The following is a 14,410-nucleotide window of genomic DNA, read 5'->3' on the forward strand; positions in this document are numbered from 1 at the left end:
AAGAAGGGAGGGAGGGAGGGAGGGAAGAGTTTAACAATCACAGGGCTGGCCAAAAGGAAAGAATTGACTACTCAAATCACTCTCCTTAGAAATTTAGAGACTAGGGTTTTTAAAGGACAATTTGGCACGGAGGGGGCTAGGGAACGGGGAATGCTGATTGGTTGGGTTGAGGATAAAATCACAGAGGGCTGAAGCTGTCTTCCTGCTGTTCTTGAGTTCCTGTGTGGGATCATAAAACTAGTTGAGCCAGTTTCCCATTAAGGATGGTGCCAGCTGGTTCATCAGGATGCAGAGTTTTGAACACCAGTCTTGGGTTTGACAATAGTGATGTTAACCACAGGAGCAACTGGGGAGGTTATGACTCTTATGCCCTCAAGAACAATTGCTAGTTATTGTTTCACTATGCCTGTATCTTAGCAGAGTTCAGACCCCTTCCCAATCTTAATCTGTGGCCTTTCATTAGTGTTAAAAAAGTAATTTGATCCTTGAACAAGGAGGGTGTAGTTTTGGAAAGGGCTGTTACCATGCTTGCTTTAAGGTTAACCTATGAACAAAATTCCTCTCTAGGTTAGCTTAGCCTATGCCCAGGAATGAACAAGGACAGCTTACAGGTTAGAAGCCAGACGGACTCAGCTATGTCAGATTTCTCTTACTGTAATAATTTTGCAAATGCAGTTTCAATGTGATTCAGTGGTCTAAATTGGGCAATATTTTCAATTCCAGTCCTTGTGTAGTATTTTGAACATCTGCATCTACCACTGGTCAACAGCCAGTCCAGAGCAGGTGCCTATTCCTGTCAGGACCCATTTGTAGACCCCAGGGGACATCAGCATCAGACCAACTTGGCAGCTCTGTGCAGGGCCTTGCCCTGGAGAATCTGCCCCATTGCCATCTGCAGTCTCTACTTCTCTTGCTGGCTGACTGAGCAGCTGTTATTGTGTGCCTCAGAGAGCACAAGAGGAACGTGTCTGGATTCAGCCATGTCTACACCGCAGCATCCCCACTACCCCTATCCACTCATTCCATGAACCCAGGTGGCCGCCCAAGCAAGTGCACAGGATGCCCACTTGTCAATTCCAACCACTTTCTCATCCTGGAAGGGCATTCTGATGGGCGCTGACATGTCCTACTTCAATGTAGCCCTCAAATTCTCATAGTCATTTCCACAGGGCTGTGCCCCATATGGGCAACCAGCTTTCCATTGCCACCTGGCTTAGTCTATGGCCAGGCCACTGGCTACTGCCCATGAGTCGGCAAAGACTCAAACATAGGGGCAAACAGCATGCATCTCAGCCCACTGAGCTGATTTGTTTGTACCTTGTTCAATCAGAATGGCGCCTTCCAAATAGGATGCTGTCTGCTCACATTGGAACTGCCATCCATAAACCAAGTAGCTCTTTGTTGATCAATAAAAGTTGTTTTTAGGTAACAACTGGTTGTAGGGCCCAGCAGCTCCTCGGGTGGTTCCAAAGCCAATGCTAGCGGAGAAGAGGCTCCCTGCTCACAAGTGTCTCCTCCTCACATTCCCCTGGTACCATGATCCTCTATAAACCAATTCCATTTTATTATGGAGCTTTTCTGAGCACTGTTTTCTCCATTAAAGTGTTTCTCTGACACTGTCCAAGACACTTCGAATATTTCAGGTTTTAAGATCAGTTTATGTCCTTCAGTCATAAGGCAGTTTCAATTAATGTCCAGTAGAAGGCTAGTAACTAATTGCCTTTTGAATGGAATTTTCTTAGTCCAAAAATCCCAGTGGTCATCACTGGATGGCTCTCAGAGACTACTGCCATAAGTTCCAGCCTGCCCTCCACACAGGCACATTGCACAGATAATCTGTCTCCATCATTACTCTAGTAAAATTAACAACCTGCATGGGCACAGGTAATTTTCTTCATTCCTGTTTTTGGCATCGTTCAACCAATATTGGCTGAAGGGCAGATTTACATGCTTAATGTTTTATAATACTAGGTGAGGGAAGCATTCCCCAGTCAGACTCAATATCCATCTGCTTAATGAACTCAGGTAAAGGAGATACCACCACTTCACATAAAGTCCGTTCAGACATTGCAAATTTCATCCAAACTTTCACTTAATTTCTTCAATATTTCATTCCCATATCCTCTCAAACTAACTATAGCCCCTTAGAACTCCAGCAGGTTTTGGAATTACAGTGCATGGGCCTCCTGTGTCAAGGAGTCCTAGAAATGTCTCCTCTCCACCTGCTGACCATTTACCCACATGCATGCATACACCCTCAGTTCCCCAGCTGAAGTTGGGGCCAAGGGACTCAGGCCCTTTTTCAGTCTTCATCCTGATTAGATTGCGGGACTACTGTCTCGGGGATTCCGAATCAGGTTTCTCATTGTCATCCTTGCTTGCTGGCTTTTAAAATTCCTCCAAACTATGAAGCAGAGTTTGTTTAAAGTGAATAAAGCAGATTTATTTAAAGCCCTTCATGGCCGGGCATGGTGGCTCACGTCTGTAATCCCTGCACTTTGGGAGGCTGAGACAGGCAGATCACCTGAGGTCAGGAGTTCAAGACCAGCCTGGTCAACATGGTGAAACCCTGTCTCTACTAAAAATACAAAACTTAGCCGAGCCTGGTGGCATGTGCCTGTAATTCCAGCTACTTGGGAGGCTGGGGCAGGAGAATCGCTTGAATCTGGGAGGTGGAGGTTGCAGTGAGGCAAGATCATGCCACTGCACTCCAGCCTGGGCAACACAGCAAGACTCTGTCTCAACAAAAATAAATTAATTAATTAAAGCCCTTCACTGCTGGGGGATAAGCAGGGGCTCCCATCAGTCCCTAAAGTTTCTGAGAGTGCTGCACTAAGACTTTTGTCTTCACTCCATCAATGTCTGCTGTATTCATCCCATTAATAACCACTGAAGGATTTCTGCCCTGCTGGGATGAGTCCCTTGACTTTCTCCTCTGTCCTTCCCCCATTCTCCTTCACATCTTAGTTATTGGTTTGTTCTGCTTAACTGTTCCCTCTGGTGGTAACACTGACATGAGTGGCTATAGCTTGGACCCACCTGAATCCAAGCTTAGGTCAGCCTCAGGATCCATCCCAATACTCTCACTTTTATTTTAGTTATTACAGATAACAATAACCAGGAGACTGGTACTAGCTTGTTCCTTGTTACTTTTCATTTCCTTATTTATCCAGTACCATCTCCTCAGAAATGGAGCCATTATTTTTAAATTCCTTTGGTAACTTCTGCCTCCAGCAACTAATTGCAGCACAGCATTAATTCCATACCATCGGCAACCCTGTGGCCATCCAATAATCAAACGTTCATCACCGCCAACCCTTTAATCACCCCCAGCCCTTTCCTCCTTCTTCCTCTCAAATCACATGTTTCAGCAAGTCAGGGTGGGCCAGTGAATCCCACCTCTGACACCTATTGTGAAGTGTTTTGGCGACCTGTAATGTCAGAGGGAACAGTCATTAAGACCACTATTGCTTCTGAAACCAATTGCAAATACAAGGGTCTCCAAGATCACCCTTAGGTTTGATAATTTACTAGAAGGAGTCACAGAACTTAACTGAAATCTATTATACTTACAGTAATGATTTTTTTTTTTTTTTTTTACATGGAAAGGATACAAATCAAAACCAGCCAAGGGAAAAGTGCCTACAGTGGAGTCCAGGGGAGTTATGTTTTTTTGTGTGTGTTTTTTTGTGGAGTCAGGGCACATTACTTTCCCAATATCGACATATGACAACACACACAGAATGTTACTGACTAGTGAAGCTCACATAAGCTTTGTTGTTCACAGTTTTTACTGTGGTTTGGGTGCATGTTTGTGGATATCCTAGACTACACGTCCAAACTCCATCATTTTCACAGGCAGCTACCCCTGGAGCGCCTCTTGATTCTAGGGGTGCACACTACAGGCATAGCCTACCCTCAGGAGGACTGACCCAGGGAGAAAGGTCCATTAGGCATTGGAAGTGGGTTCAGGGCAATTTGAAAAGGATATCCAAGCGCCATAATATTTGGAATGTGGTCTTGAACAGGAGTGCAAGCTTTGAGTGAACATGACCTCTTTGATCTACAAATTGTCTCCTACAGGAAGGGGGCTGGACAGGAAAGGAAAAAGCATGCCTGCTGGTTGGAATAGATCCTGTTATTTAGCTAATCTTCTTAGTGCTTTTCAAATATTTAATTAGCCTGCCTTCTCTTCTTGTCTTAACTACTACTGGATTATCACTGATATGTTTTTCAGGCACTAGACAATCCAAAGATCTACAAAAACTTTACATCTACAAGCCAAGGCACAGAATCCCAGCCCCAGAAAGAGACTATGGCCCTCCTTCCTTATCAGGATCCCAAGAAGCCATAGAACAAGAGGCTAAAAGGTTGGAAGGACACTGGAAAGGCTTCATGCTGCTGTAGGTCATGGATGGACAAGCTTTGTGTCTGGAGCTGCTGGTAGTGGGCCACTTAGTAAGTTCACCCAGGCTCCCACATTCTCCATGCTCTGTTTCAGGAAACAACCAGAACTGTGGACAATCTTACCAAAGACACTAACATCATCACCAGAGAATTAAAGAAATCCAGTGAGTGGCCCACAACAATTGACTGGCATGGGACATGATCCTAGCTTCCCACAGGGCACTTGCGATTGTGCAATCAGAAGTGACTGATGTGCATATGTTTCCATACACCTCTCTGATGTCTATGCCATCACCAAAAATATTCAGACTGCAAACCAGGAAATGCATTAAATGGCCACTATTATCCTTATGCTTCCGTTTAAGGACACTCCAGGCCCAACGTCTCAAGGCCTTTTAGGCTAGCTTCCTTCAAACCTCAAATCTTGCTTACTCTCTCATTTAACTTTTAACCCTTTTCCCATTTACCCTGAGAACACTCGCCGGCAGCACTTCCGGCTGCAGCATTTACCCTAAGATAACATTGCCAAGAAAGACCTTGGTTTTATTATTACTTTTGCATTTCTCTGGCATATTGACATTGGAAACAAAAGACATTATTCTATTTATAGCATTCTATTTTTAGCAGTGGTATTTCCATTTACAAAATATAGTAATCCTTGATCACTGAAAATGTCAGAGCCTAGAAAATGTAGCATTCCTAAGCATGATGTTAACATCATTAAATGGCTGTTGGCTGAAGACTCATGTGATGAATCCAATTTTTCTAAAATAGATGGCTCAGATGATTCCGATGATTCTGATATTAGATCTGTTTAGAAATAGAACTTCAAAAACAGTTTTTATATTTTACTTCCACATTGAAAATCAGTCAGATTTGCTTTGGCCTCAAAGCATGTGTTTATGTAAAATTAAATGAGTGCTAGCAGTCAGCTGCACTTTCTTTTCTAAACGGAAAAAGGATTAATAATTATTATTTTAAACATATGCTAGGTATACCTCTCTTAAATGCTGATCTCTAAGACTCTCTAACACCTGTCATTCTAGAACACAGTCAGCAGATGACACAGCTAGATCTTCCAGGCCATTGAGAACGTGAAGGCCAGCCCACCCCTGAGACCTGATTGAACCAGCTTCAACCTTACAATGAAGGTGATTCCATCCCTAACAGCACTGAAGGACAGATTTTGTCTGTCTGAAACAATGAAAGAATAACCACGGGCTCACAGTTGCCAATTTTTTACCAACGACTTTGGCTTGACCAAACTTTAATTAGGCTTTTACCCATAAATCCCTAAATGTTGCCTTTCATGCAAGCACTCAGAGGCACACTGTCTTCCTGAACAGCTCAGTTGCACAATCGGCTGAATATAGAGAAAAATATTTCCTGTTGAAGAGACCTGATTTTGCCACCTATCTATTTACCCTCCTCCATAACAAAGCTTCTGCAAGTCCTGCTTACCCCACCCGACTAAAGAAAAGCTTTATCTAGTTAATTTTGGATGTACACAGGTTAATAAAACCAGAGCATTCTCTGTATTTCAATAAGCCTTTTGATTAGTTTCTTTTTTCCTTTTTTTTTTTTTTTTCTGAGACAAAGTTTTGCTCTTGTTGCCCAGACTGGAGTGCAATGGCGCAATCTCGGCTCACTGCAAACTCCACCTCCTGGGTTCAAGTGATTCTCCTGCCTCCATCTCCCAAGTAGCTGGGATTACAAGTATGCGCCACCACACTCAGCTAATTTTGTATTTTTAGTAGAGATGGGATTTCTCCATGTTGTTCAGGCTGGTCTCAAACTCCCAACCTCAGGTGATCTACCTGCCTCAGCCTCCCAAAGTGCTGGGATTACAGGCATGAAACACCTTGCCCGGCCTAGTTTCTTTTTATCTAAGTCAAGATTTCCTTTTTTTTAAGAGACAGGGTCTCACCCTGTTGCCCAGGTTAGATTTGGACTCCTGGGCTCAAGCAACTCTCCCACTTCGCCCTCCTGAAGAGTCGCAAGTCCAGTCGGATGCCATCGCTCCCAGCTTGGATTTGTATTTATTTGACCACAGGGTCATCTGACGCCCACAGGCTAGGGTGTCAGATAAACTCCCTTGCTCAGGCACTGTCTAGACATGATGACATATACCATGATGCTCTTGTTGCCCATCCCCAAGGCAGCAGGTGACAGCACTGGGTGGGGGCTATAATTACCAAGCCCAGCAGGGGAGGCAGCAGCCAAACTGGTGCACGGGTGGACGTGGTCTCTTTGAGAACCGCCATGTCGCCCACAAAACCCCCCACCCCTCCCTACTGCAAATTCACAATGGAGCCAGCGCCCTCACCATGGCCAGCTCCTTCCACTGCCACCCAGGCACCCTCCCAGGCTCCTGCTGCTCTTTTCCACTCAGTCCCTCTGGTGATCACTGCCAGCATGTAGATTGGTGGCATAAACCTGCATTGTTGCAGGGGTGCCTGGGGTCTGTATCAAGAGAGCTTGATCCCTGGAGGCAGCCACAGGTGGGTCCCTCCTCTCCTTAGTCCTGCCACGACCCATCAATCATCCCGGATGCAGTGGCATTCAGCCCTGCCTGGGGTGACAGAGCCTCCCTGTACCCCTGCCCCACCTCCCCACCCTCTCCCTAGAAGGGCATCTGCTGTGCCCCCTCCTCCTCCAGGGCCCCTCCCAGCCTTTCAGTCTAATCGCCATAATATGGCCGATGCTCTGCAGATTTTCAAGCCCCTCAGCAGCGGTTGCTGCAGGAAATAGGGGGTGCAGCTCTTTGCTCTCTGTCTAGTACTTACTGTCTGACCACAAAAGCCCCTGTTCCAAGGACATGGGAGGAGGACAAGGCCATCCTTAGTGACATTCAGGATGCAGAGCCATGGTGTGGTTCTTGTTTCATTTCAGTTTTGGGAGGTCATCAGTGATGAGCATGGGATCGACCCCACAGGCAGTTACCATGGAGACAGTGACTTGCAGCTGGAGAGAATCAACGTGTACTACAATGAGGCTGCTGGTGAGTAGCGGGATGTGTGTGCCCAGGAATCCTTGTTTTCCATGATGTGGGAGATGAAATGTTCTAGGAACATGCACGTGACAAAGGTATGCTTGTTGCATATTCATTTCAAATGCCAACTGCTGGAAAAACACGCTTTATGGTTTCCTAAGAGTCCTGCCTGTTTGCCACAGTTAAGCACACTCAGGACCTCCTTTTTCTTAAAAGCAGAAAATCTCCTGTTCTCCTTTTGTCTCAGATGCTGGAATGGAATGCTGCTGTGAGTCCATCCCTAAGCTATATATATATATATGTATGTAGATAACATTATTTAACACTGTAATCACAGGAAATTAAAAGAATCAACTTCAACTGATTGGAATCATTTCTGATTTTAAATATATTCTATCGATATATTTAACAGAATAAGTGTTTTTTAAAGTGATATTATTTCCAGAAAATAAAATTATATGCAACTATTTGATTTATGAAAATAATAATGTTAACTTTAACATGAATGAGAAGTATCTAGTTTTTTCAGATGTTCATTAACCAAGTGTAGTGGCCTGTGCCTGTAGTCCCTGCTACTCAAGAGGCTGAAGTGGGAGAATCACTTAAGCTCAGAAGTTCAAGGCTGCGGTCAGCTCGGGTGGTGCCAGTGTTCGCCACCCTGGGTGACAGCGCGAGACCTTGTCTCTAAATACATAAATACAAATGTTGACAGCAGTGTATGAAAGCCATTGCATTATGTGAAACTTGTAGTGCCAGAAAAGCAAAAGCAAAATTAGTTCCTCCCACTCCTCTTTAAGTGCATCTGTTCATATGGACATACAAACCTCTGTAATTTTACAGCTGGGAAAAAATGCTTCCGCTAGTGAAATACTCCATTTTAAAATGAGATAAAATGAAAATAGGATTTTAAATTTAAGAGCCAATCTTTCAGATTCAAATATTTTTTAGGTAAAGGTATACATAAGCCTGTCTGGCAAAATGCACCATTATGCAGAAAACAGACTGACTAGGTCTCTTTCTTGTTACTTGAACTCTGCATAAAATACAGACGTCTTTCAGGTATATTAAGCTCCTTTTCTCAACTGGCCTGGAAGGAATTTGAGGGCAGGAATTACTTCCTGTGCTTAGTATTTAATTATAGGGGCAGAATAAATAATTGATTCTGCAAACATTTTGCAACAGTAATTCTGGTTGATTAATGGGCTCCATTAACATGAAAAGTGTCAGTTTTGAAAATAAAATACTTGATACATAGTACAAAATTCAGAAAGCCCAAAGGAGAAAACTTACATAGTACAAAATTCAGAAAGCCCAAAGGAGAGAACTTTATTTTGTTGTTTTTTTGAGATGGAGTCCCACTCTTGACACCCAGGCTGGAGTGCAGTGGCACCATTTCAGCTCACTGGAACCTCTACCTCCCAGGTCCCAGGTCCAAGCAATTCTCCTGCCTCAGCCTCCCAAAGCTGGGACTACAGGCTCCCCACCACCACGCCTGGCTAGTTTTGTATTTTCAGTGGAGATGGGGTTTCCCCATGTTGCCCGGGCTGGTCTCTAAGTCCTGACTTAAAGTGATCCACCCGCCTCGGCCTCCCAAAGTGCTGGGATTACAGGCGTGAGCCACGGCGCCCGGCAGGTAACTTATTTTTTTAATGTATACCTTTTGTTCCCTTTGAATCCTACCATGTGCATGAAGGAACCTATTTAACATGGAACAACCAGTCCAAATGTATATACATCTTTACAATTGATCGGTAGCTACTCTGGCCTAAAACGTACCAGTGCACCTGCTCAGCTGCCCCTTGGTGGGTGCCTGTTTCCCCGGCCCCCCCTTTGGCTCACAGCACACCACGGCATCACCTCCCGCCCTCCCTGTCGGTGCCCAAGCACCGGGACGGCGCAGTCCTTCCCTGTTTCAACGGCAGGGACTCTCTCTGTTGCAGGCCAGACGGGCGCAGGGAACAACTGGGCGAAGGGGCACTACACGGAGGGCGCGGAGCTGGTGGACGCGGTGCTGGACGTGGTGCGCAAGGAGTGCGAGCACTGCGACTGCCTGCAGGGCTTCCAGCTCACGCACTCGCTGGGCGGCGGCACGGGCTCGGGCATGGGCACGCTGCTCATCAGCAAGATCCGCGAGGAGTTCCCGGACCGCATCATGAACACCTTCAGCGTCATGCCCTCGCCCAAGGTGTCGGACACGGTGGTGGAGCCCTACAACGCCACGCTGTCGGTGCACCAGCTGGTGGAAAACACAGATGAAACCTACTCCATTGATAACGAGGCCCTGTACGACATCTGCTTCCGCACCCTGAAGCTGACCACCCCCACCTACGGGGACCTCAACCACCTGGTGTCGGCCACCATGAGCGGGGTCACCACCTGCCTGCGCTTCCCGGGCCAGCTGAACGCAGACCTGCGTAAACTGGAGGTGAACATGGTGCCCTTCCCACGCCTGCACTTCTTCATGCCCGGCTTCGCGCCCCTTACCAGGCGGAGCAGCCAGCAGTACCACACGCTCACGGTGCCCGAGCTCACCCAGCAGATGACATGCCCTTGCCTAGCATCCATACACTAAGAGGAGAGGGGCGGGGAAAGTGAAATGTTTTGCAGCAGCTGCACAAAGAACCAGGACAGCTTCCTGTGAGTCACCAGTGTGATGAGGCTCTCCATTGGTGACATAATCAGACCTGCATCTTCCCAGCCTTCAAACAAGAACAACTAGATGAGTGAGAGCATCTTTGGCCTTTGCATTCAGTTCTGAATCCAGTGCCTCTCTAGATTACAAAGTACTTAAAATCCTGCTTCATGGTGGGTCCAGAGAGGGATTGGAAATGCTTAGCTAGTGAGGAGAGCACTGCTGCAGCATGAAAATGACAGGAATCTGAATGGCAGCTGCAGAAGACAGACGTGTCAGCTAAGGGGACACAGCAGGACCAATGGCTGAAGGCCACTGTCAGTAGATACAAGGACTTTCCCATCAAACTCCTTTGTAGCAGACACTGTTGGACCCACTCTGTGCCTTTGGCCATGGTTTTCTCAGACCTGCCGATGGCTTCTTACTGAAAAAAACTGTGACCTGCCCCAGGGCTCATTTGTGCAGCAAGGTAAACCCCTTGGAAGGAGGCCCCATTTACTGACAGACTGGAGGCTAAACAGCGAGTTCCCCTCCCCTCAGGTGGGGCAACGCAGAGTGCAGTTCTGCGTCTTCTCTGACAGATGCCCCTGGGTTGAACCCTTGCCACCTGCAGCAGTAACCTGTTCTGAGGCAGCCCCTTGGCTTCCTTCTCTTTCCTGGCTCTGTTCCCTACAGCACTTCCAGCGCTTCCCAGGACAGACACTGCCCTCATCAACTTCCACTCAGATCCTAGCCTCAGGGTGTGCTTTGGGGCACCTGACCTACATCACTCATCAAAGAAGAAATCTTGTACTAGTTTGCTATTGTCACAGGTTACCACAAGGTCAGCAGCTTAACACACCACCTCACAGTTTCCGTTGGTCTGGTTGGGAGTCCAGCAGGGCTGGGAGGGCTGCACTCATCGGGAGCTCAGGGGCCTCTCCCATGCTCGTTCACATGCTCAGCAGGGTCCAGGTCGGCAGGGTCATAGGCCGAGGTTCCTGTTTTCTTGCTGGCCTTTGACCAGAGGCTGCTTCCTGCTCCTAAGGGCTGCCTTCCGTTCCCTGCCACATGGCCCTCTCCATAGCGGGCTAGCTGATCCGTCAAGGTCATCAGGAAAGGGTCTCTACTGCTTCCAAACTCAAATATCCTTTCTGTCAAAGTGTGGAGAAATCCTCTTCTTTGTCGGGGCGCGGTGGCTCAAGCCTGTAATCCCAGCACTTTGGGAGGCCGAGACGGGCAGATCACGAGGTCAGGAGATCGAGACCATCCCGGCTAACACGGTGAAACCCCGTCTCTACTAAAATGCAAAAAAAAATTAGCCAGGCGTGGCGGTGAGCGCTTGTAGTCCCAGCTACTTGGGAGGCTGAGGCAGGAGAATGGTGTGAACCCGGGAGGCGGAGCTTGCAGTGAGCAGAGATCGTGCCACTGCACTCCAGCCTGGGCGACTGAGCGAGACTCCGTCTCAAAAAAAAAAAAAAGAAAAGAAATCCTCTTCTTTAAAAGGGCTCATGTAATTAGGGGAGGCCAATGAGATCATCTCTCTATCTTAAGGTCTTGGAAACTTAACTGCATCTGGAAAATCCTGTCACAGCAGTACCTAGATTTATGCTTGATTGAACAACCGGAAAAGGTGAGTGTTGTAAAACAAAATAAAATTCTAAGGCCCCCCAGCCACCTGAATGGAACCCTCCTCTCAGCCAAGGTCATTCAAAGTTAACCTGAAAACTAATTCAGGCAATGATGGGAAGTGGGAGCTGGACATGTCTCTACATTCCCTCCTCCCTTTTGGAATTGCTGATAGAACAGACTCTTAAGTCTGATGAGAAATATTTACAATCTATTCTCTCTGAAGCCAGCTACCTGAAGGCTTCATCTGCATGATAAAACCTTGGTCTCCACAACCCCTTATCATAACCCAGGCATTCCTTTCTATTGATAACTCTTTCAACCAATTGTCAGAAAACCGTTGAATCTATCTATGACTTGGAAGCCCCTTCCCTCCAGTTGTCCTGCCCTTCCAGACCAAACTAATGTATATGTTATATGTATTGATTGATGCCTTGTGTGTCCCTAAAATGTATAAAAGCAAACTGGACCCTGACCACCTTGGGTACATGTTCTCAAGACCTCCTGAGGACGGTATCATGGGCCATTAGTCACTCATATTTGGCTCAGAATAAACCTCTTCGAATATTTTACAGTTTGACTCGTTTTACCAACAGTATATACCATGAGCCAGGTGAATCTTGGGCCACCTTAGAGTCCTGCCTACCCCAGAGTGGAAACAGCACAGCCTCTGGAACAAGATGAACCTGTGTTCCTAAAGTAAGTTATGTTTTTTACTTCCTTGTTTTATGGCCTTGGGCAAGGATTTTAATCTCTCTGAGCCATAACTTCTTTGTCCAAAAAACGGTGATCATGGTCGCCACTTCAGAAGGGTATTATGAGGATTTAATGAAATGCACATGTAAATTACTTGTCACACGTGTGTGCAATAACTAGCTCTGTAGGAGCACCTTGTCAAGGGAGGTGTTCAAGGATAGCTATATAACTTCCTGTCAGGGATTCTGCAAAGATAAACCATGATAATTTTGGAACTGTCTTAATTTAATTGAATTTAATTTAGGAGAGCTAAATAATTAAACATGAGGCCAAAGTACATAAGAAAGCGGCAGCCTTTTATTGCAAATATGCACACACTCTCCGGCGAGATTCTCCGGTCCTCAGGAATGGGGCCAGGGAAGTCGCACCGGCCTCTGCCGGAGGTGGACTTTTATGCATTGGTACTGGAAGGGGCGGGCAGTGGGCGGGACAAGGGCGTGATAGGGGCGTCTCTGTAGGTGTGGCCGGGTAAGTTTCCATCTCTTCGGATTGACATCACCTGGCGCATGCTCCGTTGTCCTGCACTTTCCAGGGCGCGGAAAAGTTGGTGATGAAGAACACGGAAGCGGTCGGGACTGTGCCATCTAGTTCACCTTCCTCCATTTTGTCCCTTCTCCCTCACCCAAACAGGAATGTCTTTTAATTTTTTTTTTTTTTTCGAGACCGAGTCTCACTCTGTCAGGCTGGAGAGAAGTGGCGTGAACTCAGCTCACTGCAAGCTCCGCCTTCCAGGTTCATGCCATTCTCCTGACTCAACCTCCCGAGTAGCTGGGACTACAGGCACCCGCCAGCATGCTAGGCTAATTTTTTGTATTTTAGTGGAGACAGCGTTTCAATGTGTTAGCCAGGACGGTCTCGATCTCCTGACGTCATGATCCACCCGCCTCGGCCTTCCAAAGTGCTGGAATTACAGGTGTGAGTCACCGCACCCGGCCGGAATATCTTTTAATTTTAAATCTACAATCTTTAGGTTCTTTACAACCAGGAAAAGTCTGTGGCTCCATGTAAACATTCTTGAAAGAGCTTTTCATCAGAAAAGGGCTTCATTGATTGGTATTAAAGTATTTCCTTGGGGCCAGGTGCAGTGGCTCACACCTGTAATCCCAGCACTTTGGGAGACTGAGGCAGGAGGATTACTTGAGCTCAGGAGTTTGAGACTGGCCTGGCAACATAGTGAGTAAAATGTTCTTGTATTGGTTCAAACCCCAAGAGTGCGCCAAGAGACAACACGAGGCGGTTTGGAGCCACACACTGTTTTAATGAGTGCCTGGGTGCAGGCAGGCTGAGGCCTAAAATGTCTTCAGCACCAAATGAGGACAGGGCAGGGGTTTTATAGTCTCCTGTAAACAAGAATTGAGTCAGTCTGATGTAACTGCTACGTGGTACCCAGACAGCCTCTCTCGGTCTTCCGGGGATACGTGTCTTCCAGCCAGCTCTCTTGCGGCTTCTGCTGTCTTGCTGACACACACTCTGGCACAGGGGCCTTGCACCTTGGGACTGGGCCTGAGAAGGGAGGAGTTATTCATTCCCTTAAGTTTTCAGGCCTTGGGGAGAACCTTTCAGTGAGACCTCCTCTCTACAAAACTAAAATGAAAGTATTGGCCAGTTGTGGTGGTTTGCATCTATAATCCCAGGTACTTGGGAGGCTGAGGCAGAAGGATCACTTGAGCCCAGGAGTTCAAATTTGTAGAAATCCATGATCATGCCACCACGCGCCTTCCTGGATAACAGAGTAGGGCACTGTCTCTTAAAAAATAAAAAAGTTTGCCGGGCGCAGTGGCTCAAGCCTGTAATCCCAGCACTTTGGGAGGCCGAGACGGGCGCATCACGAGGTCAGGAGATCGAGACCATCCTGGTGAACACGGTGAAACCCCATCTCTACTAAAAAAATACAAAAAACTAGCCGGGCAAGGTGGCGGGCGCCTGTAGTCCCAGCTACTCCGGAGACTGAGGCAGGAGAATGGCGTGAACCCGGGAGGCAGAGCTTGCAGGGAGCCAAGATTGCGCCACTGCAC

General features: G+C 46.9%; 1 pseudogene across 1 annotated transcript in view; it reads left to right on the plus strand.

Annotated features, from left to right (window-relative positions):
* Positions 1 to 14,410, plus strand: part of LOC108514228 (tubulin beta chain-like) — a 76,576-nt pseudogene that overhangs the window by 47,900 nt on the left and 14,266 nt on the right. The window contains exons 2-3 of the transcript XR_001881159.1: positions 7,300 to 7,454; positions 9,284 to 9,878. The product of XR_001881159.1 is annotated as a tubulin beta chain-like (transcript). The remainder of the gene's footprint in view (positions 1 to 7,299; positions 7,455 to 9,283; positions 9,879 to 14,410) is intronic.

Source organism: Rhinopithecus bieti, unplaced genomic scaffold (genome assembly GCF_001698545.2).
Source record: "Rhinopithecus bieti isolate Rb0 unplaced genomic scaffold, ASM169854v2 scaffold_32012, whole genome shotgun sequence".
In the NCBI taxonomy this organism is placed as follows: Eukaryota; Metazoa; Chordata; class Mammalia; order Primates; family Cercopithecidae; genus Rhinopithecus; species Rhinopithecus bieti.